This window comes from Photinus pyralis, unplaced genomic scaffold, assembly GCF_008802855.1.
Source record: "Photinus pyralis isolate 1611_PpyrPB1 unplaced genomic scaffold, Ppyr1.3 Ppyr1.4_LG6, whole genome shotgun sequence".
Classification (NCBI taxonomy): Eukaryota; Metazoa; Arthropoda; class Insecta; order Coleoptera; family Lampyridae; genus Photinus; species Photinus pyralis.
Window position 1 is genome coordinate 24,790,812 of NW_022170663.1, and position 27,631 is coordinate 24,818,442.

The following is a 27,631-nucleotide window of genomic DNA, read 5'->3' on the forward strand; positions in this document are numbered from 1 at the left end:
CCCAAATATGCGCTTTTAATAAAATTTGTTCACGAAAATTCCCTTTCGGACTAATCGTCTCTGTGGAAAATTGGTATCGATTTCCCCACTGGAAATTTGTCATCGGAATATTATCTAAAACAACCAATCCCAAATATTCTTCTCATGAGCATTGAACCATTCGCTTCCAAGCAAGCTCGCCTCAAGGAAAATTGACCCTTACCCTTCCGTTGGGGTCTCCCAACTTGACGAACAGATGCAAACATCGGCAACATAGGGAGACCGTGATGCGACACACAATCTAGGCCCCAGTTAGGCACACCAAAGGCACATTGGCACTACTCCCTTTCTTTCGCAACTACATTCAGAGCCCATTCCTGTCAATAAAGAGTAGTACTCCTCCCAGGTTACAGATAACTGTCGGCAAGGAGCTGATGCCTGTCTCTGATCAAGGCGTCACAATGACAGATCAAATGCTCGGTAGTTTCATCTGCCTCGCCACAGAACCTACACGTATGGGCTCTCCTACAAGCCCAAAGTTGGGCAGGTGATAGTTAACCATCCCCGTAAGGACCGGTGATCTTCCTAATCCGGCTTCTATTCAGTTATAGAAGTGTAGAAGAAGAAATTTGCCAAGTGGCCTTGTTAAAATCGCCATGGACTGTCTGAGTCCGGTTGGTTGTTGGCGCTAAGCATGACTGATTACCCAGTCTTTAATCCTAGCCCTGGCGACGGAGGGAGCAGTTCTTAAGGTAAGTTCGGGTCCGATGAAGGCCGGACCACTGCCTTCTCGAGCGAGCTCGGCCGCCCTTTCGTTCCCCCCTATTCCGCAGTGCGCTGGCATCCAGATCAAGTTTATTCTATGAGACTCACGTAATCTATCTAGAGTTCGGTTGCAATCAAGCGCCGTGGCCGATCGGAATCTGTCTGCTGACAGGATATAATAACTCTGATTCCGATCCACCTTACGATTGATCCATGAATACCCCCCCCCCCCCACACAGATATTCCCCTCTTTAACCTCCTTAAGTGCATGTTGGAATGGATGTAGTGGCCTACGGACCCATTCCTTATGTATGTATCCACCAGCTTCTCCGCCGTTTTTTTAAGAAACGATGATAGGCTAATGGGCCTGTAGTCTTTCGCCATGTCATATTTTGCACGACCCGGGTTAGGTAGGTACACAACTCATACCTTCTCCAGCTTTCGGGTATATACCCTAAACCCAGGGATGCTCTAAAGAGGTGCAACGAATGTAAGCGGCGGTTCCAGGCCCTTCTGCAAGAGTCGAGAATATCCTGCCCGGTCTTGGTTACCGTAGGAACGTCTGAACCTTCAGAGAGGCGGCATCCCAGGGCCTAATAAGAGGGACGACTTCTCCAACCAGTGCAAGGTCCACTGGTTGTGTGCGCCAGTCCTATTCTTTTTGCGAATAGGAGCTGGCCTACCACCAGGTCCTTTTGAAGCCCAGTGTGTTAGTCCCCTCTGGTGGAGAACTTATAAAGGTTTCTTTGAATTATCGTTCATATGCAGTTTCCACGAATAGTGCGGAAATGCGGTCTGATCTGGGCAGAGCCGCTTGTCCAAGCCTTGGCCGCCAGTCCCTTCCCAAAAGAAAGAGGCCACCACTCGGAGGTCGTCCGGTACCCGAGGGGCACCGTTATCTACACTTCACCCCAGTGCCACGCAGTCCTCGGCACGGTCGCTAACACCTACACTTGGGACGCGGCGACGACCTTCGTCGCTACCAGTGTGGGTTTTAGTGCTCATGAACAAGGAGTCACTATACGATCATTCAGGTGTCTGTGTGGGCGTCCCCATCCGTCACCCGGGGACGCGCCCGATGGGTGCCTTTACCGCACGCGGAAATTTGCCTCTAGAATGTTTGGAATACTCACTCCTGGAATGTTTTCGGTCTCGAAGACACCTTTTTTTATTTCTTGTAAATTTTCTACAATTCGCACCCGTATGTTGACCTCGGAAACGTTGGCCCAAAACAAAACTTGTCCTGGAATTTCCACCTGCAAGAAAATTCACCTCCGAATGCAAGGAAACTTGCTCCTGAAGAATATTCGCTTTGAGGAAAACAAATTTGCTCAGTGTCAGATTACTCCCCAGTTTGATTATTGTTCATTATACGAATATTTCACTTCAGGAATGGGAATATTCGTTCAACAAAATTTCTAGAGAAAGCTTGCTCCGGAAAATTCCCATACCCAACAAAAATCGCCTCAAGGAAAATTTGCCACTGCGGAATATTTCTCAACCAAAATCTTTCGGGCTATTTTTCAAACTCGAAGAACTATTCCAAAAGTCATAGGGATTTTAAATGTAAACTAAAATTCACGCTAAAAAGGTAGTTAATTTGCTTGTAATTAGAGAATAGAAATGCGATGGACGAAATGCTCAAATTTTAAAGAAAATTCACTGTGGAGAATCGCGGAATGTTCTTCCCCAGGAAAATCTCGTTTCGGGAAAGTCATCTCTAGAATGTTTGTAATATGTATTTGCTCAAGAAAGTTTGTTTCCCTCGCCGGAATAAGCCCCATCGAATGCTATCCCCCACCCCCCTCCCCCACGCATACAAGGTAATTCTTCCTTCCTCTAGGAAATCCCTCTAACTATTGCAAAAATTAAAAAAACGATGACAGTATAGAAAACAGAGACGTGATTTACCTGTGGCAAGTAAATGTGTCAAATAAAGGTCGATTCTCACTTGCACTGCACTCAGCTCGGCGTCGCGACGGTAAATAAACATTTCATGTTTTTAAATGAATGCGTTCTCAGTTAAGCAACACTACAGTTTACGACACGACGCGACGTTTGGTCTGGAAAATTCGTATACGAAAGCTCTCAACAAAACCCGACCCAAGGAAAATTTTCCCACGGGAATATTTGCTCCACTAAAACTCCTAGCTTCTAGAAATTAATCCTTACCTCCATAACATTTGGATCCGGAATATTGGCGCCAATACACTCGCCCTCGAGGAATTGGTCCTGGACAATTATCTCAGGATAATTCGCCCGCCCCTCCCTCTTCCCTCCTCCCTTATTATTTGCCCAACAGGAAATTGGAAACACATGACGTGAATTCTTAGGGACAGTAATATTCTAAGGACGAGTTCTTGTGAACGAATTTATCGGCGTAAATCAAGTTGTATGGAATCATCTTCAGGGCGATAATTTCGTTAGTTTCCGGGGAAACGACCCGATTTGGACGTTTTTGGTCTTTACTAGAGGTCCCTTGGTATGAACTGGTAACACGTTAGGATAATAATTACGTCTCTTTGAACCTATATACCAAATTGGGAACTGTTTCGAAATTTTTGTGTTGCGCACGGTCAGACGGACAGTGCCGTGTAATCTACAGTATCGTCAACGCTGAAAGGATAGGAGGTGGCGACATACTATTTTAAAAAGTTCGAGGATTGATGCAATGGCAATGAAACTATAGCGGAATTTCTTCGCATTTAAAAAAAATAATTGATTACTGTATATAGCCGTGAAGTTAATTTTCATAAAACTTTCCAATTAAAAGCGGACCTATATCAAATTGTTTTACGTACAGTTCGAAATGAGCTTTCAAAAAATTAAAATTGAATTTTAGTTAATAACCGACACGTGCACAACGTGGTTGTCATTAATATTCTTAAACTATTTTTAATTTTACATTATTCGAATAATACACATTTAGAAAAAAAATCCAAAAGATTTACGGTGTCGTAAAATTTTTAAATTTATATTCAAGAATTTCTCTACACATTAACATTTTTAATCTAAAAGGATTTTCGATTTTTCTTGTAAGGTGCAGTTAAGTTTACGTAACGACGGATGGAAAACTTTCGGCCTTGACAAGTTGCATTCGTGATTCAGTTGGTGATTGTTACGACATTTTAATTAACCGCTACTGCGGAGATTATTTTTTTAGTACCTATGCAAGTATGTACTCTGGTCGATTTGTACCAGTGCGTCTCAGTTTGTGCAAATTCCACTTCGTCGAGGAATAAATGTTTTTATTTAAAACGCACACGGCTACGTTGCTTCCAGTAGGGGTAATTTCCGCATAAAAACGTTTTGCTCAAGTGCTTCAAAACACAGGGGGAGATTTTATCAGGCGAGTAAAACAGAATTTTATTTTTCTGCCACCGACCGCGCATTACAGCTTTTTTTTCTATTTATTGTGAAGGGTCAGCGATTTTTTCCACTTTAAAACAAATTTGCATTTGATTTTCGTATCCCTAGGGCACAAAATTGATTTGAATAAATTTATTTTGCGCAAATCATTCAATGTACGCGTGAAACGAAAACAACATCCACGAGATTATTATCCTGTACATTTTTTTTGTATTCTACCCTTGAGTGAAGGATTCTATTCTAATGCTAAATTTATTATAAAATAGTCAAACCGTGACTTTTGTATAAAATTATATATATGATGGATTGGTTTTTTTATTTTAGAAAAAAAAAGACAAAGATATGGCTAACTAAAGTCCATAAGTGTGTTTCAGAATCTTATAGGTACATCTTCTTATTAAAATGATCACAGATAAAACGCTAGAAAACTCTGAAAAGGGCGAGGAAAAGGGTTTTTGGAGAGATTTTGCGTGCCCTGAAAGGCGTTTAAAATACTTTACAATGGGTTCTAGGCCTCTTCCAGGTATTTTTTAGAACTAGCCAAGGTGTTAAAAATGTAAATGTCGCTCAGAAAAGCCGCCTTGAAAGCTTAGAGGAATGCTTTTCTTGTCATTCTTGAGCTTTTCCAACACTAGACTATTTCCACTGCTTTCCAGAAGTCCGAAACTCCGAACCAGGACAATTTATGCTGTGTTTATACAATCATTATCATTCGTTCATTGTCAAAGATCATTAGCCAATAGAAACAAAGATTTATTGCGCGTTGCTAACCAACGAAACCATTCTGAGCTTAGTGAACTAATGATAATGATTGCATAAACTCACAATAGATGTGAAGATTACGGAGGGGTGCATTGCTCGCCCACACGGGGATATGGCCAGCCCGTTCCTGTGCACCGTCTCCGTAGTCATTTCGGAAAGCGAAGGGCTTTGGGAGTACCTTTACGTCTTCAAAAAAAAGCTACGTTCTAAATGTCAAGTCTCTCTCTGCCGCAGTTTCAACTGTAAAACCTAAAATCTCGTTTTCTGGGTTCCCGTTCCTGTGGGAATTTCGGGAAGCGTTTTACGTCCAACCATTCCCCACAGTTTTATTGCAATCGCCCATTTTCTACAAATCATTCTATTGATATTTGGAATCGTTGTTGGTCCTAATAGTCTAAGAGCTGGCTACGAAAAAAGTGAGTTATTGCTACGATTTTTGTGTAAAGTATCCTGATACATAGTGAACTAGAAAAGTCATGTCTGCCAGCGAGATCCCGTGGCTTAAGGTTGGGAGGGGCGGTCAAATACGTAAAATTTTAATAAAACTGCCGATTTTCCGACTGTATTTACCTCTGGGGCCTTTATTTTGTGTCTGACGCAAAAAATGGATGAGACTTTTTTGTACAACTCACCAAGGCACATCTTTTTTTAAATTTAACATTTTTCGCTATGAGGCTTATTTTTTGACAATTTTATAGTCTCTTCTCGTACACATCCGGAATGTGCTATAAGAAAATTCTACTATTGACTTAACATGTCTTAAATTGAGAGCCTCTATGGCTCCGATCAACTTCCAAAAATTTTTATTAACACCTGAAATAAATCTTGACACGAATAAAAAAATCTGACATGAAAACTCTATTTGGGTCGCACAATGGATTCGAATAGACACACAATTAGTTGATTCACAATGACGAAATTTATTCCGAAACACAATGAAAGAAATCAAACAAAATGTCTGCAAGAAAGAAAAGTTTACTAAGCTTGTTTGGACATATTACCCCGCACGCAAGCGGTCGACAATTAAAATAAGAAATCTTAAAATTACTTAGTTTTTTAAATTAAAACATTTAAAAACAGAATTAGATGACAAACAAAACTGGCTTGATAAATAAAATGAAACAATTTTTGGTGACTGTTCGGACAATAAGAATTTTTTTATTATCGAACAACACACGTTAAACTTCTGACACGACTTTGGTTAACTTACTTCTGCACAAATTTATTATAAAAAATGACGAACTGCGTCTTCAACGAAACAAATAGGACCGACTGCTCGTAATTTAGCGTCAACAGATTTACACGCTTTTCAACTACCAGTAGCTCGTTACCTTGTTGTATTTAAGGAAAAGCCACTTCCATAATAAAATAAACTTCTTCTTTAAGAATTTTTAAACAACTCGCCAATCAACGACGGGAGGCGTCAAACATCTCCACTTCTCCAGATGAAACGTGCAATACTTCGACAGGGATAAAACACGTGCGTTAATTAATTTTTACCTGACAAAAAACTTCTTATCGCAAACGACCAGATGTTTTTTGTTTCTAATACTTTATGTGAATTGAATAAATTACAAAAGAATTTCGAAAAGGAAAAACCACACTGAGTTACAAATTCAAATGAAACGCACTAACTTACTTGATAAATAATAATTCCCCAGATTTACTTAATAAATTGAAATATTGTCATATACAGGGTGTTCCGTCATTGTTTTTCGTGTTTAGATCGAAATAACGTCTACATGACTGTGTTTACATAACAATAATAAACCCTTAACCTTAACGATTTCGCCTTTTTTTCTCAACATTTGACCGGTTTTCCAAATTTTTTTAGAGAAACTAAATCGGCCGGCTTTTAAGTTTTGAATTGAGGCACAGGACCTCTTCCGCTTTCTCATAATTTTTTTGAGTCAAATTAAAACTCTGGATAGCCGAAACCACAAAATTTCGATTTGATACAAAAAACTAGACTTTCTATCTTTTTCTTTTGAAAGTACCTTCTTCCGATACTCCATTTTCTCTTTGAGAGTACCTGTTCCCGCATTTCATTTACGACATAACCGAATTTGAAGTTTTGCCCCCTCATCCCTCATCAACAGATACTTATTCTAAACTCATTCGAGTAAAAGCTTTGCGATTTCCCATTGAAACTGGCACACATTAACTAACGATGTTGACTTATTTTGACTTTTTGTTGTGCGAATAGGTCACCCTTTGAATATTTGAATTCTCCGCTAAAAGACCTACCTCAAAAATTAATTACTGTCCCTTGTTAACTATGGTTTCCATTTCCTTGACTTTACGTACGTCACACTGTCCCCTCCTTCCGACAAGTTTCATGTTACAATGGGGCCGATCAGATTTTTTCGAAAACCTTCTGAAATTATTTGAAAGCTTTTGGAAGAATTTTATGAAATCTCCACAATTTGAAAATTTCGTGATATCTTCAGAAATTTTCGACTCAAAATCACAAAAAAAAAACTTACCTTTGTATAAGTTTAGGCGAGAGTGTAGGTAATCGTTAAACTGGATCTCTTTGTACATATTTTATGAAAATTGACGGCGCACCAAGATTTTTGAAACCGAATGAAAATATTTTTGGGATTTTACCGCAAAGAAAACCAAGCCCTACAAGATTCTCAATACAACGTTTCGTTTCGGAAAAATCACGATCAAATTTCCTGGAACATGGAAAATTTCTGCGATAGGTATTCTAGGTATTCTCGCACGATTGGCGATTAGGGCTTTGTGCGCGGGTGCACCATCCTGTTGAAACTAACAGTTTCCAACTCTTGTTTTTTTTTTGTGTGCCGTACATCGTTGTATTCGCAATAAAAAATGCTACTCAATCCAGTATGTACTTTATTTACGGGTTATTAAAAAAAAGTTGAGGATGCTTTCTTCGAAACGAAACGTTGTATTAAAAATCTCGTAACGGTATCTTGTAGGGCTCAAAAAGTGGCAATGAGAAGGTGTTTTTTTTATTTTTTTTGTGTGAACAATAACTCATTGTTCGCCAAAGCGTGAAAGTCTCTCTCATATGTGTGAGGAATCGGGGAATCCATCGAGCACACTTTTTTTCATGTCGAAGTCCGCTTTTTTTGGAAGGGCCGATGTTTTTATTGGTCGGTCAGGTAGTAGTACATCTTGACCAATGATTTCCTCAGTTTTTGCCTCAACTAGGCTTCCTGCCCTTGGAGCCACTGGCAATTCGAAAGAGTAACATTAAAAACTAGAAAAGGAGAATGACGTGACGATATTGAAGATATGAAAACTGTCGACTCTGAGAATAGAAGAAGGTACTACTTTGACTTAGATCTCAGGATCCCAAGGACTTTGAATGTTCTCATCAGTTGGGAAGACTATAAATACTGAGATGTTGACGACAATGAGAGCTCAAGCCACTATGAATACTGTCGACTCTGGGAACTTCGAGAACGTTTTGAAGACTCATGACGATGAGTCTAATGCCCTGAAAAGCAAACCTTTGGAAGCTCTCGGGCCTGCAATAGTGAGGACACAAAGGTTCTACACTATTAAACGAAACGAAATTTTTTTTCGAAACTCTTATCTTCCGCAATCCTTTCTCACATATTAATTTGACATTTCCTCGGACATTTCCTGACATCTTTATTTACTCAAGCAAGAGTAAACTACCATTATAACCATCAGTCCGCATTTGAAACCCCAAATCGCTCGATCTGTACAAAACTGGAAATTGAATTACTATTAACCTTGCGGAAAAACCGTCCAACATTTTCAAATAAGGCCAACGAAAATGTCACAGTCAACTCGCTCACCGATTTAGTTCGTGTATTAATTTAAAATGCCAATAGGTCCATTAATTTTCTTCGCTGCATTTTTACCCGTATTTGTGCACGGAAATTTCCATTCTCGACGTCGCCGTGCCAATTTCTTTTTATGTAGAATAACCTGTCATGTTTTATTTTACAACGTGACGCTATTTACATAGTGCATCCTTTTTACGTAACCCATCACGTTTGAAGGCTGACTATTTTCGTAAGATAAAATTTATTACACACAGAAATTCTACATGTTGAAAATTGTTTTGGGATGCATCGAGCGTACTATGAGCACATCATTGTAATTGATGGTTCTATTAGCAATTTATTTTATGCGGGAGATTTTTTTGGAAAGGAAAAAACGGTAGGTGGATACGTAGAACTTTGCTTTAAAAGTAATAGCAATATTTATTCATAGTCTAGACTTTTTAAAATGGTTTTAATAATGTCACGTGCCTCTCATTACAAGGCCACATTACTTATACAAAATAATAAAAACCTATTTCCACATTATTATGCTCTTTTTTTTACTTAAAATTGTGTCACTAGCGTGCTTGCAGTTAATAAAATGTAGAAATACCCTATAACATTTTGGGTATTGCCCAATCACGAAATTCGCCTCTTGGAACTTATCTACCTTATCAATATTTAAATACCTACCGTCTTTGAATATAAACATTTACTTTTGTTTCATTTGCAAATGATTAACCTACATTTAATCGGTACAAACATTCATGTCTGGTGAAAGAAAAACAATGCACTTGGGATCTTTAAAGATATTAATTTTATAATCACCTTTTTATAAGGCTACAAGTTAGAATAATTAACATTGCACTAACTATAGCCAACAACAAAGTAACAGAGTAGATAAGTTATAAAAATTACACATACAGGGTGTTCCAGTACGAATGTCAGCTTTATATAAACGTCATTTTTGACATAAAAATTGAAATATGCCGAAAACGGGTAAATTTAGGTATACGACGTGTAATTCATATAGAACTTTACGCAGAACCTAAAAATGAAATAATATATAGGGTCTTCCATTCAAAATAAAGCAGGTTGGTATTATCTAGTGCCGCCAACTTAAAAATATTTTAGATAAATTTCCCTTATCGACATTAGTATACTATCAAATTTTACAGCCGATGTTCGTTGTAGGACCACCCTGTATTTGAAAATAGTAGAGCTCTTATAGCGAAAGCTCTTGCGTAAATGTCAAAAATACATTTACGATAATTACAATCTTTTAAATTTTAATCAACTTACAACAATTTTTGAAGTCGGTCCGTTTGGTTTTTTTTAAGAAATGGACGAAACGAACAATACCCCCCCCCCCCTCCAATGCGGTGCTGTAACTTAAGGCAAAAGCAAAAATGAAACGGTACAAATAAATATAATATGGCGAAAGTGTAAAAGGCAAAAAGATTTAAATACGGTTAATTGCTTCACGATTTAAATACGGTACGGTTGCAAAAGTTAATTTACGGCCAAGCTCAAAACTTCGGTACTTGCAAAATGTACCCTGCGAAGATGCAAAATTAGAAGATGAACTTACTATTCGGTTAAACACCAAAAGCAAAATCAACGGAAAAATATGGGACTAGGTTCACAGTTCAAGTTTTTTAAGAGCGCATCTAACGGATATAATCTCGACTTAATCGGCGGTTGTCATCTGTAACTCATTCAAATAATTACGGTTCATTATACTTATCTAAATAGTCGGAATGAAATCTCCAAATTCGGCGATCCAGCAATGCCCTTTTCGTTCTTTGGAATGTCAGGTCAAGTGGCGCAATCGGTTATCACGTTTTTTTCCTTAAACTGCACGACATTGGCGGTTTCAATCCTGGATTTTCGTATATCATTAGAAAACTAAAATCGATTAATTGGTAATTAACGGACCTAGAATTTAATAAGATTGATTCTCTTCCTTCTGGGAAGAGAGCTTTCCGCGGCTTTAAAAACCATTCCTACAGGAACGGTTGCAAAACGGATAAATTCACTACGAAACTTAACGTGCGTTATCGGCGGTAAGACAAACAAAAAGTGAACACACAAAGATCGTCTCTTAGAGCAAATATGTAAATTTGGAAAGTACGGTTTCTTAGTAACGAAGTTTCCAACTTAAAACGCTTTTAGATACCGGGTGTTTAGCAAAGCTGGTCGAATCCCACAAATATACGGTGTTGTCATAACTTCGGGTATGAACTTCAAGGCAGAAAATGGATGCTTCTTTACAATTTTCATGTTCACAGATACCTGGATAATAAATTTCATCTAGATCACAATTTTTTTTGCACCCCCGTTCAGGTGAAATTTTACACTGTAAACCGCATAGGCACCATTTAATCTTTTTTAAAAAAAAAGAAAGAATGATTACTGAGGGAGAACAATGTAGACTAAAAGATCCTTGGTCAGGTCTTCAGAAAGCTAAAGAGTTAAGAAAGTGAGAGAGTAACACATGAACATAAATTATAGTCACTTGAAAAGTTAAACCCAATTTGCCAAAAGAAGCAAATCGTAGTCAAAAAGATCAATGTCGAAATAGGCTTCCACAACGGCTAACGAAGCTATAAAGAAAAGTATTAATTACAATGGCAGCAAAACTTAACGTACATAAACTCCAAAGTATTAATGTAAGTTATGGAAGTAGTTAACAGAGTATGTCCTCAGGTTTAATTGGTAATACTACCAAACAACAATTATACGATGTTAATTGAAATATTCCGCAAATCTTATCACTTACCCTAAATGGACCGTAAACTTGTAAACTATATCTGCTAAATGCGACACTGAGACTTTAGAGAAAATTAGTACACCGTCGAATTAAATCCCTTTCAAAAAGGTAGACAAATTGTCAAGAAAAAATATGGCGTGTATGTCTTTTTACAAGTAACCAACAACGAAGCAGCAATGAATCTTCAAGAGGTACATTCTGTACGCAAGCGTTAAGAAAAGAAGGGGACTTATTTAAAATAGGGAATTTGTACGACCTCTGGTGGTAGAATAAAAAACTGAAGTAACATCGATAACATTGATCTAACTTACACGAGCTTACAGAGAAAATATACAGATGGCGTATTAAATCGAATATTCAAACTGAATTTTAAAAAAGTTACCAACAGCATGATTTTTTTTTGCACTTTCGCCATCGCTGTGTATTCGCATTTGGGCGAGGTTTATAATGCTACCAATGGTCTTTTAGGTCTCTCGAAGTACGGTTTCTATTTTCTTGCACACACTTCGACAACTTCCTAGTTTGTTGGAGAAAAATTACACAACTCAAACACAAATAAATGATTTTTCGCCCTTTTGCAACGTGAAAAATGAAAAAGCGATAACTAGGTAAAGAAAATTGTACAATTAATTTAGGAAAGACGATTTCCCAATTTCCGATCTGTTATTTTCCGGTGTACCTCTTCCAGTTTTGAGCCCCAGGCTTCTTCTTTCAGGCACGATAAAGTTTATTTAATTAACAGAAATGTAATATCATTTTTTTTTTTCAATTATAACATATTTTTTAATCCCAACGCGAATTTTTTTCCATGATGGAGCGCGAAACAGAAACACATCATACGATCACTGATAGTAATGAAGAAATTAGGAAGAGAACTCTGTTCCGACGCTTCCAGAAATTCACTCTGAAACAAAGAAAAGAAACAAGAAACCCGAGTTAATCTACTCGGTAATTGAAGTCGCGATTGCTTGAGGAGCCAAAATACTTGTATATGATCCCCGATCGACGACATCAATTAACCTGTTGGAATCCCTGAATGAGAAAACACACGAGCATTAATTTTATCATGAATCAATCGTGAAACTAAGTACACGTTACTGAGTTTCAAAATTCAAAGAAACTTAACATCGGTTTACTCCATTGAAGAAGAATTTCCTACTAATTGCCCATTTAAATTTAATTAAAGCCTGAACAAGGGGAGGTACAATTCAGCACCCAAAAAAAACCACGGTGAGTGCAACCACTTCGAATAATCACCAAAGATATTATACTTAACTTACAACGACCCTAAATGTTGTAACAGTACGAAAAGCCTGCGCATTAAAAATGCTGCACCAACGGTACTCGTTATAACAGTGGTCCTCGATCAAAAATTACAGTTTTACTCAACCAATAATAGTATATATTGCTATGCAAGAGTTGCAGCACCCACAAGAGACCGGTCGAGCTAGCACAAAAAATTAAAACTTAGAATTTTTATAATCTCGTCGTACACATCCGTCATCGGCTAGAAATTGACTTAAAATTTGAGAGACTTCCGAAAATTCCAAAGAATTACACAACTTTTATTTAACACCTGAATTAAATCTTGGACACGAATAAAAAAAATCTGCCCAAATTCTATCCGGGTCGCACAATGGATTCGAATAAACACACAATTCATTGATTGAGATTGAAAAAAATGTATTCCGAACAGATAAAATTTTTAAAAAATCCCTGCAAGGATGAAAAGCTTACAAAGCTTGTTTAGACATATTACCCCGCACGCAAGCAGTCGACAAATAAAATAAGAAATCTTAAAATTGCTTAGTTTTTTCTTTCCAAAAGTCCCCACTTCTCCAAATGAAACGCGCAATTTTTATCTGCATCTTATCAGCACCACAAAACGTGCGTTAATTAAATTTCGCCTGATAATAAAACTCTGTATCTCAAACGACCAGATGTAACCTTTTATAAAGTACGCAAACTTAATTAGATTTGTCTACATTTAAGCATATGAACAATCAAATTAAAACGAAAAATTACGCACAACAAACACTGAGATACAAATTCAATTAAAACTAACTAACTCTGCGCTTATTTCGTAAATAGGTAATCCCCCAGATTTACTTAATAAATTGAAATATTCTCATACACAGGGTTTTTGGTGTTTGGGCCGAAATAACGTCTCCATGACGTTGTTTACACAACAATATTTACTTAAGAAAATAAAGAAACTGGTGCAGCATATAAAACCAATAACTACTACTAAAAGCATCTGGAGCAGTTTCATTTTTGATTCAAATTTCAACTTAACTGCGGAATCAATTCTGCTCTTTGACACACCGCTTCACTAATATCATAGGTATCTTCGGTTAAAATTTCTTTGAAATATTGTAACAAATTACACAAAGATTTTGCACAACATTCCTTCTTTCATCTACCCTACTTACCCTATTAAATATAAAGCATGTTTGTAGGTCCGAATGTTGAAATTTTAAGCCATCGCACAAACAGAATTCGCAAAAGCAATATCTTTTCTTGAAAATTATGCTAAAACGAAGTGTAAAATACAAAAACAGGGGGAAAGCGGTTTGGTTTTCATTCCAGACTTCACTGGCTGAATATTTTAGAATTAGTTAACTATTTTTTTCTAATTAAAAAACGTGAGGTAATTTAATCGAGATTTATAAATGACATGGGGAGTGCTTAAATTTGTAAGGATGGAATCGAATATAAAAAGATCTCTGTCTAATTTTTCAATTTAAAGCGAGGTGAGTATTGACACAATGGGCTCTCATGCTTCAAAGTCATTTCAAAATATATCCGTACAAAGCGCCATATTTCGTTTACATAAATTCTTATGGAAGTTACGATCTTTTCCGTCAACAACTTTCTCCAGAATTGAGGATTTGTCAAACCATACTTTAGGAAACAAATCCATTACTATATTGAATGGAACCCCTAAAGACGTACTGCTTAATCGATGGTGGTAGATTGAAAAGTTAATGATGAAAGGGAACGAAATTTGACCTAGAAAATGTAGAGCATCCGGTAACCCGTAAGGTATTTTGTAGGCCTTTTGTGTTAGTTCCGGCACCCACACATCCCTCGCCTTTTTTTTTCGAGGTAGGCACGCCGATTATATCTCAAATTTAAAGCACAAACAGTTACGAAAACGTTCGATCCTGGAGAGAGCATCATTGACCGACGCTGTAACTTTCACTCTTTCAGACGCGACGCGTCTGTTCCCCTGTTTCCCCTCGTATCCCCGCCAAAGAAATGGCGCCACCCACTCGACTTTAAGCGATAGACCTATTTCGGTCCTTTAAAGTTGCACCTTTTAAATATAGAAATGATTGATTATTGGCACCTCGTAACGTTTATACTTAATCAAATCGTTTACTCATACATGGTCACGTAATGTTTTATTTAAATCAGTTCATACAGGAAGAAAATCGGTCACCCACAAACTTGCATGCGACCTTAGAGAACGATTGGCGTGTACATTGCAATTAACATAAAAACCTATGATATCATACACCGTCTGCGACCTTGTTGCTATTGCGGTTTGTGCCTAGACCATTGTAGTCATATTTCGGTACTTTTGAGTAAGTAGATCCCACTCGACCTTCTAATCTCCATTTTCGTACTCTAATCAGCTCTCCTTGAAAATTGTTACTTAACGGAATTACGAAACCAAGTTGCAATACGCATCGTTACCTTTTATTGTCTTGTTGAGACATTTGACGCAATCTACCATTGCAGCCGTATCATTTTCCAGACTGTGGTTTTCCTTCCCAGTTGTGTAACCACAATTAATGACAAACACGGAAAGTTATCTGCATCAACATTTTTTTGTTAACGTAACTTTTATCGTTTACCACTGGCGTTTTCCATCACCAGCAAGGGAACAAGCACCCAGTTGCAAATGAAAGCTAATTACATCACTAATTATTCTCCTAATTAATCTCAGGAGGGCAAAAATGGGTTATCAAAAAACAAATTATAATTTAATGCAAACAAGCCGCTACATTATGTCATTTGATTAGTAAAAAAAAACTGATTTGATTACAACCCATTTCACTAGTTAGGTAACCTTTTCTAAGAATTATTAATCATGGCAGGACTAATTACGTTACGTCATTAAGGATAACTACTATAGTTTGTTTTCGGTCCCTCTTTAATTATGTGCGCTCTTTTCAAAACAGGTGATGATTTTTCAATAAATCTGTGAAAAATATTTCGCACGGGAAACTTGTGTAGGAACCCAAAATTTTATAACTATAAAAATATGAACAAAGCAGATAGGTCCTCAGGAAATAGAGTCGATCATACAGATTGTTCATAACCCAAGTTATCATGATTCATGCTTATGCAGTGTACATGACGCAAACGTACTTTTAATCAAAGTTTCAATTAGACTCTTTGTCGGCGGTTTCATAAATAGCAATTTCTTCCATCGTTTTTATCACCCGAACGTTTTTTTTTGGAATAAAAAAAATTGAGTGTTTTTTTTTATACCTATTGGCCTACCAATTTAGAAATTCCTAAAACTGTAGCAAAGCATTAAACAGTCCAGACTATACAGTCTGATTCAAATTCGAGGGCCACCATGGATATCTCCGAAACCCCTTCACCTTCTGGATACTTCATTGTTCTTCGCCCCCTCGTTTTTCGTTGCTTCTTTTCTTTTCAATTCTATTACATTCATGTCCTACTTGCTTTTGGACTACTTTCACCCCGCCTTTCTTAGTTCACTTCTTCACACCTCTTTGGCATATCCTTCGCGTCTTAGTCCTTCGCATATATTTCAAGATGGTTTCATTCGGTCCTTGACGACTGATCATGGCGTCTTCGCGCTTCTTCCTTTTCTCGTTCACGCTCTTGCTGTTCCTGCAGACATTTGTGATACCTTTCCACCTTTTTGATGCGTCCTATTCTGTTTTCTCGTTTCTGTTTTCATGACTCCTTCTGTAACGTTCCCTTGTTGCGTGGAGTGTGTTAGGACTGAAAGTTGGTACAAATAGGAATCGGAAGCCCGAAATTGTGGACTTCATTTTAAGTTTAGTTCGACTTATACACAAAATAAGCCACACTTCTACGTCACATGTGGATACACATTAATAAAACCACTTTTGGAAACACATACACATAAAACTTGAATGCCTTAGGAAAGGAATCGACCACCGAGAGGGAAAACCTTATCAGTCGAAAGGAGAAGGGACATCTTCCATCGACCGCCACTTTGTTAGCGACCACCGATTAACTTCTAACGCCTTTTCTATATGGAAGGTGTACACATGAATTATGTAAAACATGTATATAAGTACATACTGCGATTATGGTATAAGTAGAAACATATGTATCCCTATATATCATTTTTTAACGTTTATTATATCGTGGAAAAATAACATAACCTCTTAAGAAATTGAAGTTGGAATGCCACTCACCATCTTACCAACTTAAAAGTAATCATGAAATATAATATAAGTAACATAACCTCACATTTCGACGAAATTATGTGGACTTTGTATTAATATTGTGGAAAATTTAGGGTTCCTCATTTTGATCAATTTCATGATCGTACCGGGGGGGGGGGGGGTTAATAACGTCGCATAACCTTAATTTGATTTTAGTCTGACATTGATATTGTAGTTCCTTGTATGTATCTTTTTGTGTACCTAACGCACATTGAGAAGCACCATGGTTCTGGATGAAATGCTCATTTTCGAATCGAAGATTGATATCTGTCTGTTAGCTGGAACTGATCTATAGTACATGGTATCTAAGATCGACGAACTGCTACACAAATGATTATCTGAAATACCGGAGCAGCAAACGTGCAGGTAACCTGTAAAGTGCCAAGTGAGGTAGTTAGTTCATTTATCTTTCTGTCTGTCAAGGAGATTAGATGAAGTTATACTTTGTAACGAACAGCTGGCCTCAAGATAACCCTGTTCCGAATTGCAAATTTGTTTATTCTTTATACAATTAAATATATGTGTATATATATCGTTCTCTGCAAAGACGAGAGTATCATACCCGCCAGTGCCTGAGGATCTACAAAGCTTGTACTCTTATTTCATTTTTAGTTTGTATGTTTTTGTGTGGTGTGGCTTTTCCATACCTGGCGCTCAACATTTAAACTTTGTCGAACCTGGGTGGCTGTTTGACTGGAAGCCCCATTTCCCTTGGCTAGCTGTGGCCAATTCCCTTTTCCTTCTCGAGGTTCGCTGCACTTCACAAATTATTAACTCCTACTTGCTTCGTGCCTTTCCTCAATCTTACGTAACATCATTCCTGTTTTCACGCCTTCTGTTACGCCTCTTTCACATCCCCTTTATTCGCTTACTTCTTCACACTTATTTTGCATCTCCATCGCACCTTCTCCATTTATCTTTCACGATCGTTTTACTTCATCTAATGCCTTTTTTCTTAACGCGTTTTTCCTTTACACTTGTTTCACACCTCCTCATTTTTTTAAAGTCTAGTTTTCTTTCTCTTTTTTATGACTGTTCAAACAAAACTCAAAATTCTGCGTATTTATCAAAGACGTCGATGTAGGTTGAAATATTCAGGTTACAAAGGCAGAAAAGAAGTAAAAATACAAAGCCCTAAAAGAACATACGTGTTAAAATAATGCTGAATCGTATTTATCGATGAAGTAAGCCAACCACTGCACCAGAAAGAGAAAAACCCAAAAAATTATTATAAAAGCCGATACAAGTCCCTTTTCAGGTATACATAAGTCATGTAAAAGTGTATTAACATTTTACAAATGTTTAACCTTCTTTAAGGGATCAACGAACAAGCAATGCGCACGCGATAGACCAAGGAGAGATCAAGAGAGAGGAAGAAATACGGAAAGGTACATTCGGATGACCTCTAGCGGGAAAATATGAAACTATGAAATAACATTTATCTAAGTACCACGAACTTGCCCGAGAAACAGATGGGATAACGGTTACACACTACTTAGATGTAAATTTGAAACTGAATTTTAAAAAATGTTTAAAACAATAATGGGGGTTTACGGTACAGTTGAATTCCGTAGTTCTAATTTAATAAGCGTGTACCTGAAACCATAAAACATTTTTTTGAACAGTAAAAGTTTATTTAAAAATAGATGCTGAATAGCAAAAAAATAATTAACATGTGCGGTTTTAAGGGTTTTATTCAAAACGATATGATTGTGGCGGGCTCTGTGACGTAATAAGCCCGACCAATCAACTCCTAGAACCATTCAGATGACATAGGGTACGTTCCACTTAACGCCCGCAACGACCACGACGCTCGGCTGCCGTTCCACATAACGACCACAGTCGTTATGGTCGCAATCGCGACGTCAGATATGATGTCATTACTAGCGACCGCAACGAGCCCACGGCGCTCGCCTATCGTACCTGGGTCAGCGTGGGCGTTCTAATTTTATAACCTTACATTCTTGACAGGAGACATTTCTAGAGACATTTAACTGCCAGACACTGATTGTTTGAACACGCATGCGTTGCAAATTTTTCGTTTTCGCTATGGAGAAAATATAATTACGTGTTTCAGAACGTAACCTTGTGGTGGACATTACACTATATGGATGTTCTACATGCACAAACTGGTAAGTATATATGCTGATTCGTGAATGTTAGTTATTTGTTAAGGAAAATTCTGCTCTAACACAATTTTCTTTATTCTAGATCTTAGATTTGCAACTAGTTTGCTGCAAAGTGCTTTACCAGGGAATGCGAATGAGACTCGTATAAATGGTAATGCAACGATTAATGAAAATGCATGTTAGTTTTAAATGAAGAAGAGAAATTGTTTTCGAAGCAGCATTCCCAGAAGAAATTCTGGGGAGAAGTGTTCATTATCATCGTATTAAGTATGGCCGCAGCATTTATGATAGAAATTCAAAAGTCGTCTTCAATATTTTATTAACAAGAAGCAATATCTTGTGTAAAGCGAAGAAGTATGTGTCAATAATTGGTACTGAAAAATAAAAAAATATTTACTAACTTAATGTGACTTTTCATAATCCACCCCACTTTGTATCCTTTACGCATTACGATTTCCTCAACGGCGTCCATGTTGGAAAACTGTTCACTCACGCGTGACGACACACCGCACTCAAAAGCGTTCCACTTAAGGGTTCGCCCACAACGCCTCTAAGCTAGTGGAACGATAAAACCGCGATCGCGGTCGTGATCGTTGTGGGCGTTAAGTGGAACGTACCCATAAAGAATTGGCAATATTGCAGGAGAATGTCATTTGTAACTTGCGTCACCTGTCACATGCACTTGTCACTTGTTGTTCACTTTCGCGTTAGATGCAGTTAAAAATTCCTCTTAAAACGTCAAATCTGACAAACGTCAGACCCTCGCACAAGGTTGCCGGCTAACTTCTATACGTGATTGGTTGTAGGTTTGTGACGTATTTAGACTGAAGCGTTTCAAATTCGGACTAAAAACACAGCTTTTCAATAATTTATTTTGGGTTTATTTTACTCGCAAATAAAAATTGAGGGCGCACGGGTCTTTTTATTTTTAATGTACTTTGTAGTTCAGAAATAAAAAATGAAGCCGGGATGCCCCTATTGGTTAAAGAGATTTAAGAAAGAATAAACATTGTGAGTAAAAATCAGTGAAGAAACGGACAAAAATTACGATAATCCAAAGAGTAGAAGAAAATTATGAAGAAGTTGATCAATTAGCACTCTAGATTAGGCCTAAACTTTATTTAGGCAGATTTCTAGAATGGGCCACTTTCGTTTGCTTCTGAAAAGGCAATTTATTTTGTGAAGTTTCCAAAAATTACCAAACAACTCAAATCATTTAATAACTGTTCGATTTAGGTGGTTCCTTATATTAAATTCGTCGAAATAGCTGAAAAGATTTTATCTGATTTGAGGAACATGAATCGACGTCCTCAAAAGTTCCAAAATGTTCAGCTTTATTTAGGTTTTTGGGTATATCGTTTTTGATGAAACAATTGTCTGCTCTCGAAATTTGGTATCTCGAGGAATCCAAAATTAATGTTTAGAAATTTGAAAAAAATAAATCCACCTGCAGCAATTCGTGCCCGAATAACAAGAATAGAATTTCATGAAAGTTTTTGGGTACAACCTTTGTTTATGAACAAAACCGTCGAAGTTATGCGCATTTTGGTTTGGAAATTGCATAATTATATTTGACAGAGGTTCTCCTCTTCTAACAGTTGCGCATGCGCAATTGAAGATACCTAAATTTCGCCGAGATTAGAATTGTTTTTGTCCCTTTGCTCAGCACACTCTATCTTGAAGGTACAAGTTATTACGAGAAGGGTACCCAGATAAACTGTCTAATTCCATTTTCTGTATGTTACGGTCGATGGGAAAAAATGAAAGGGAAAACTCATATTTTGGAACTTTTCAGGGCAGTAGCTTCAAGAAATAATTCGGGCCCTCGTTCGGGCCCTTACTGTATTGGAGAAAATGTTTGGTTTTGTTTTATAGTTTTACTCAAAGCTGCTCTTTTTACCAAGCGGTAACTGAAAAATTTTAACAAACGAAAGTTTATAAGGTAGAATTTTATTATTTATACACCTAAACTAAGATGTGCCAATTGAAATTATAACATCATTGGTTACACAATATCGTGTTAAAGGTCTCTCACAATTGTCGACATTCAAATGAATCCCATCAGATTAATTACCAGGCAGTAAAAAGAGAATTCACACGCGAGACTACGGCGAAGTTGATGAATGATGGTCGTTATTAAAAACGCAGCGCGCAAAGAAATGTTACGGATCATTGCGATGGTGCGAGAGATAACTTTCTAATGATACCGAAGATTAAAATCTAATTAACCCCATTCCTCGAGAGGGACAAAAATAAGCCCTCGCGCTCACACGTTTTCGTCCTCGGAATAAGTCAAACGATCCGGACGTGTATAAGGGTGACAGGTGTGCAATTTGTAATGTGGAATAATTGTTTTTTCCTTTCACCGCCAGACACCGGCCACATGTCTAAAAATGTTCACAATGTAACTTAATTGGAGGTTTGTTTGATACACATGCAATTCCCATTATGCAACTGCTTCTAATCGAATGATCAACTGTGGAAGTGTATTTAAAAAAAAACGCGACGTACTTCCTTCCGGTTTTAGTTTTATGTCGTGCGTTTGCATTTCCTTTACTTGGTGGTTGATCATAGACAATTGCGACGCATTTTATAGAAGCTTGAAGAGAACTCAAAAAATAGAGAGAAATAGCAACTTTTTCTGTAGTTGAATACATCGTACACGAACAAAAATTAGAATACGGAAGTGAAAGCGATAATATTCAAATTAATTTTTATGACAGGCAGATCTTCATTTTTGTTGTAGGTAGATATTTTGGTTGCATAAAGTTAGGCGTCCTTTAGAAGACTTTTTATCATGTAAAAGTACACATAGGAAATCCATATGTCTACTTCTACATGAATATCACCAGTGACTAATACCTCCCCAATATTAGTCAATGATATCACTGTATATTATATTATTATTCTTATGCTATACGGTATATATTATATAATGGTATTTATATTACTTAATGCTATATCATGTCTAATAGAAGCGCATCTATTAAAACTACCGATAAAGATGGTGGCCATATTGGATTTATACCAAACAGGACACCAGAGGTCGCGCACAAGTTGCTTGGGATGGTTTTTTAAAACCTTTATGACCAGACCTAAGAGTATACCAAATTTCAAAGACATGGCACAAAGTGTACGATTTTTATGATTTTATTAATTTTCATTAATTCCTGCTCCGCTATGTGGTTTTCCTGAACGTGCTATTTTGCTAGAGGTGGAGGGTTAATAATCTAACGGCGCGGTTTCGCTTCCGAGTTTCTTCTTCCTCTTAGATGTGATTATGTATATGAGAGGTAATAATTTGCATGCTCGCTTAAGGAAAATACAGTTGTCTCCCTGAAAGTGATGGTATCCTAAACGTGAGGTTTCCTTAAGGGAGATCACCCTTGGGCGAGTTTTCATGAGGGAGCATTCCGAATCTTCTGGTGCAATCACATATTTATTTAGGGGCAATGGTAATTGATCTAGTGGCGACTACACCTAGGTAGAAAATCATAGGTTACGAAAGCTATAGTATTCTGGATTGAATTTCACTGAATGAAAATGCTGGTGCACATTTCCAGGTGCGAGTTTCATTAGTATGTTTGAAATGATGCCTTTGCATCAATTTATACTTATTTCCCTTTTCAAAAAGAACTACTCATGGAAAATTCTGTCACTTGTCAACGACGAGCCCTTTCGGCATGCCATTCCCATTCAAAATTTGGCGCTGTAGTGGTAGTGCCATAAGGGATAAATGTATCAATTACTGATGTTTTACAGAACGAAATGTCTCCTGGAACGTGAAATGTCTTAAGCATTTTTCGAAAATTCGAAAGTTTCGTGTTTCTACCTGTATTTTAGGAAGAATATTACGAAAATCCTTCATAAATTAAAGTCAATATTCACAAGAAAAAGGGAGCTGCTTAATTTACTAAGTATATAATCCTTTCATTTTTCACTAAAACTTTGAAATTATAAGTGGGTCTGGTTTAGACGTATTTTCTCCGAAAACGAAAGCGAACAGAAACACCCCTTTGGGGAAAATTTTTTTTTGGAGATAAATAAAATTACGGCCGTGAGGTTTTTTGTTTCATTATTAACAAAAATGTTCCCGCTTTTAATCTCCGAAATAATTACGACGCGAAAGTAAAAGAGAACATGCTCTTATAGAGTCTGAAAAGGAAACCCAAGGCGCTCTCCAAAAGTCTTCATAAGGGCAAATTTAATTGGTTTTTCTTTGCCTTCGTTTAATTAAAGTTTTTTTTATGCGTCTTAACGGCTTAAGAAGTCCAAAGTTAATTGAAATACGGGGAGGTTTTCTTAAATTTTCTCCTAAGCAAGCTAACGCAAGATTAGGCGTTAGTCGAGAAACCTTGAGAAAACTTTGCACTATGATAATTAGTGACACTTATCGAATTGCTTTTCCTGATAATTAAGGTTTGTTTTAAACTGAGGTAAATAAAAATAATGTCTACGTAATGTCTGTACAGATAATGCGAATTCAAGTATTGCAGTACTCGTCAAAAAATTGTGAAATATTTGATTAAGCTTAAATACCAGACGGGTCTATGTAACTTGCAAGATAAGATTAATCTATTAGTTATGCAAACACAGACTTTTATCATTTAAAATTTATGAGCTAATTTATATTTAGATCTCCCAAAACAAGTAGCATACCTGAATAACACGTCGTATTAGAAGGTGAATCACGTTTTTTTCCAACTTCAGCGTGTTTTGTCTGTTTTAAATTAAAATTAATTGTAATTTTATGATTACGTTTTATATTACACATAGTCTAGACGGTTTTAATAACTTTACAGATAATGTCACTATTATCAGTATTATTAGAAAATATTGCGATTTATTGACATACTAATTTAGCAAATGAGCACTAATGAAAACTAACACTTGCTTTATTTAATGCAAACCACTGCATTCAATCATATCGAGGATAGACTGTTGCAAATTATAAATAACCTCACCTTGGTTTCTCATTGTTATTTTGATAATTAGGCGGCGGCGGTTGGACATTTACCATTTCTCTGATACGAAAGGGCGATCTCGATATTAATCTTCGCAGTCTATTTTTGTTGCTTTGTCAAAGCAATAATCTTTGCATAATTTTTATTATTCTACAAAGGTTAGGAAGTTATCAATCACCGACGGAAGAAAAAACCGATTAAAAGAAACCGATAGAGGTACATAGCACTTTTACTATACAATCATCTGACCTATTTTGTTATTGTAACAGTGCATTTGCTGTGTCATGTTTTGTCTGTTAGTGTAAAAAAACATGTCCATGGCGAGTTCTTTCAAATGAACCATATGATCTCTTGATTATTTCTAATAGTTAATTACATCATGTTTTTAAATATAATAATCGAACCGATGGGCGGCATCGTAAATTCCACGAAATTTCTGTTATTCCACTCATCTACAGTTATATCGGGTGGATAATGTCCAACCAAAAACAGAATAACTGGTTTTAATCAACGTTATGGGATGTTGTTTATTGTGAACCAGACAAAGTGACATTCTGAAGGTCGGTTCGGTTACAAAAGTGTGTTTCCGCATTACTAAATAATAAACAAATTATTTACGAGGTGACAAGGTGGGGGAGCTGTCCTTAAATTTATTTATGATTTGATTATATACAATTACTTTGTTTACATACTACAATATGCGCAGAACTAACTCCATAATTATCGCCAAGACGGAATGCTAATTTAACAAAAAATCCAAATCACCCACAACTAGCAGTGCGGCGCAAAATATGGGCACTTGCGACATTTCCAGCGGATTTACATAAACACAATGCATCTCCCATAGCATAGCGTTTCATTCCGCATATTCTAAATGTCGATTCGTATCAGTGACGTTGGTATTTTCAGGATGTATAATAAATTGCCACGGCAAAAATGGTTTCCTGTACGTCGGGACGATACCGCTGTTGGTAGTTTTCCAATCTCTGTTATTGTTCCGTTTCTGATAATTTTTCATTCTTAAAAGTTGCCAAGCAAATCTTCGTTCTTTATTTTGGTACTTTATTGTTTTCATACAGTGTTTGAAAGTGGTATTAGAAAAAGTTACCCAACTTCCAACTTAAAAAAGTTACTATCTACCAGTCCGGTCACAATGCGCTTTAGCCACTCGCGCGAACGCGAATGATTTATCAGTGATTTCCATGTACACAGGACGAGGTGATGCAAAATACGCATATACGATTTGAATTATCCTTATTTCGTGATTTCTGATAACAATTTAGAATAGTTACATACGGTCTGAAGCCTGCAGCAGAAACTAAATACAAATTTTGCAATTGAAATATGAAACTGCGATAATAGTTTGCAAAGTGAAAGTTCACTTTAACTTGTTTGCCCCTCTGAGATGTATTCTCCAGGGACCAGGATGCTATTCAGCTTACACGTAAACGCCTAAACTAACAAACTTGAAAACAAGTCATTTATAAATCACTCGAGATCTCATCAACGGAATGTCGTACAGATTTCGGGTTGTAGGTGTTAAATTCGTATTATTGGGTTAGTCTGAATCGCGTAGTCTGAAAGCTACCGACCGCGGGTACTTTGATAAAAAGTCAGTATTTAGGCATCAATTTGGTTGGTAAAACGCTTAAAAAGTGAATTTTGCGCATTTTTAGTGACCGATGGAGTCATTGTCGAAAAGTTTATTCACCTGTCACATTAAAACTGGACTTAATTCAAGTGATGGCATATCGCAGACTTTAAAAAATTTTTTGAGTTGGATCTAGAATTTACGTTTAGAAATTTTTCGGAAAAGTGTAGGAAAATTAAAAAATGTGTCTAGAATGTATTGGAAATGTTTCAAAAATGCTTCGGACATATTGGGAACGTTTCTTTCATAATTGGTCTTATTACCGATTTATAATATATTCTGCTTTTCATGTTTTTTTTCTGATGTACTCATTTGTCCATGTTCTTATTTCGATCATATTGTTTAAATATATATTTTCATTTGTTTTACTTTTTTAATTTTTTCAGTAGGTTTTATTTCATTTTTTGAATAGAATAACGTACTTAATTTCCATTTTTGTGACTCTTGAAATTATGTAACATTTTTCGTTTATTCTCTGACATGGTCACCATCAACATGACCATGGAATTACTGCCATAAGAAATACATTGTAAATTTCAAGATTGATTCCCAAATGAATTATTAAGTGTTTAGTATTACTAGTTTTTTGTAATAAAAAACCAGTGACGTAAAAATCCCATATGGCGTCCATAATAAATAAGAAAGTTGATGGGATTTATTCGCAACCCACAAGTCATACAAATTTTATTTTACCACCACCATCAGAAATCTGAGAAAAAATCGCTAAGAGTTTGTTAAAACTATTGTTTGATATCTTTGAAAGTAAATGAACGCCAGCGCATTTTAGAAAATTTCATTTTTCGGTTTTCTGGCCATAACTCCACTATTTGTAGACTTACAAGAATCCTTAAATCAGCTTTGCAAAAAACGATTAATCCATAACTTATCAATAATTATCGCTTAATCGATAACTTGTTACTTTTAACTTATTATCGATTAATAGATAGTCGATCGTTATTGATTATTGCCAAAAGTTATCAATAATTATCAAAAGCTATCGATAATCATCAAAAGTTATCGATTTGATTATTATCGAAAGTTACCTTTAATTATCGATAGTTATCGATTAATCCTAGGATTAATCGATAATTGTCGAACTAAGCACAAAAAAACCATTAAGCTTGTTTACCGGTGAATCGATTTTGTTTATCAGAAGTACGAGATGACTTCTCTAATCATTAACAACGAAGGGTTAGGCCCCCCAATTCGGTACGATCTAAAATGGAATCCACAGATTCCTTGATAACAATTTGATGTGAACGTTCAAACCCGGTCAACCCCCCCCCCCCCCCATGCACCACCCGTACAACGAAGAGCTTAACGTCAATTGACAGAAAACGGATAGGTACCTCGATTTCAAGGGTGTTTCCAACGGATACTCAGGTTCCTTCTCCCCCATACAGCTGCATCACAACCTACATGACGACGACTCCACCGGAACTGATAAAATATACTTCAAATATACAGTGCGTTTGAGATAAGAGGGTCCCCTCAATATCTCTTTTATTTGGCGAGATACGAATAATTTTATATGTGACATTACGATCTATCTTATAGCATATTGAAACTTACGGTATCACTTCCGGTTTAACCGCGAAAATCGATGCAACTTTTTATTTTTCAAATGCAATTCCTATTATGTTTTTACGATATTTGAAAAGAGCAATCAATTTTCTGTACGACAACATAAACGCACTGTATAACAGCGACCCAACCAAAGACAATATTAGAATAGAACTATTCTCACCTTCTTATAGAAGCGGATGGCACAAATTAACTTTGCTTACTGCACCAACAAAATGTTACTGCATTGCGTGGTTCCAAAAATCCACAAATCGACGTAGTTAAATGGTTGGATCCCGCAAGCCGCACAAAGACATTTATTTCTCTGCTTTCTTTAAGCTAAAAAAACCCAAAAGTCTCGATTAAGGCCTCCCAGCAATAATTTTCAGACGAGGGTTAGGCTGCCAAATGCGCCATCTTAATCTGTATACCTCTGCAAGAAAA

General features: G+C 36.8%; 1 protein-coding gene across 3 annotated transcripts in view; it reads left to right on the forward strand.

The window, feature by feature from the left end:
* The window catches only part of LOC116173483 (low-density lipoprotein receptor class A domain-containing protein 4-like), a 66,964-nt gene that overhangs the window by 20,879 nt on the left and 18,454 nt on the right, over window positions 1–27,631 (forward strand). Inside the window, exon 1 of one of the 3 annotated variants that reach the window (XM_031490980.1) lies at window positions 3,888–4,093. The exons of the other annotated variants lie outside the window; for them this stretch is intronic. The gene's annotated coding sequence lies outside the window, so the exon portion shown is untranslated. Of the gene's footprint in view, window positions 1–3,887; window positions 4,094–27,631 lie in introns of those variants that run through there. 3 annotated transcript variants of the gene reach the window in all.